Source organism: Pygoscelis adeliae, unplaced genomic scaffold, assembly GCF_000699105.1.
Source record: "Pygoscelis adeliae isolate BGI_AS28 unplaced genomic scaffold, ASM69910v1 Scaffold377, whole genome shotgun sequence".
Lineage (NCBI taxonomy): Eukaryota > Metazoa > Chordata > Aves > Sphenisciformes > Spheniscidae > Pygoscelis > Pygoscelis adeliae.
This window is the reverse complement of record NW_008825210.1, coordinates 1,201,903-1,202,669: the sequence shown is the minus strand read 5'-3', so window position 1 is coordinate 1,202,669 and position 767 is coordinate 1,201,903.

The window sequence follows — 767 nt, the reverse complement described above, 5'->3', positions numbered from 1 at the left end:
CCCTTCAACACCAGTCCTTTGTACGGTGGTATAAGCTCCTCCATGGGATGGCCATGGTGGCCAGAAATCCCCATGCTGACTTCTGGGGTGTTGCTGCCAGGTACATGCAGGCAGCTCGGCTGTGATGCCAAAGGTGTCTTGCATGCAGCAATTGTTCCCCATGGGTGAAACCCAACCCCACAACTTGCCACCACGGTGCTGCCAGCTCCTGCAGACTTCACTGCAGGTAACTGGCTTCTTTAAAGCACCATGTCCTGGGATCAGATGGCCAAGGCTCTTGGCTTCCCCTTAAAAAGACTTGGGAGGGGTGGTGAAAATAGGAAAGGTATCCACTGCATCCTTTGAGTCATGGAGAAAAAGCTGGAAAACATGAACTCAGGAGCTCAGGGTGTAGACAGCAAAACCCCCACTGTCTTAAAAATTATTTACTACTGAGGTTGGCTGTAACAGGTGTGAGCTGCCGGTCCCACCACCTTGAGGTGACACCCTCAGGTCCCTGCAGCATCAGGACTCCCCACCAGACATCTCAGGATGCACTGCACAAACAAACACCACAAGCCCAGGCCAGGACCATGGCTGGCTGCTTGTATGGAAAGGAGGGGAGAAAGAGTCAGTTAATCCATTCACCAGGGGGGCTGAGCACGGCACAGCTCCAGCGTGTCCTGGGGAGGACCGGGCTGGGTGATGCTTCTCACAGCCGTGCAAGTAGGAGTTACTCCTCATGCACCTTTGGCTTCTCCCACCCGGCTGCTTACAATCCCTAAATA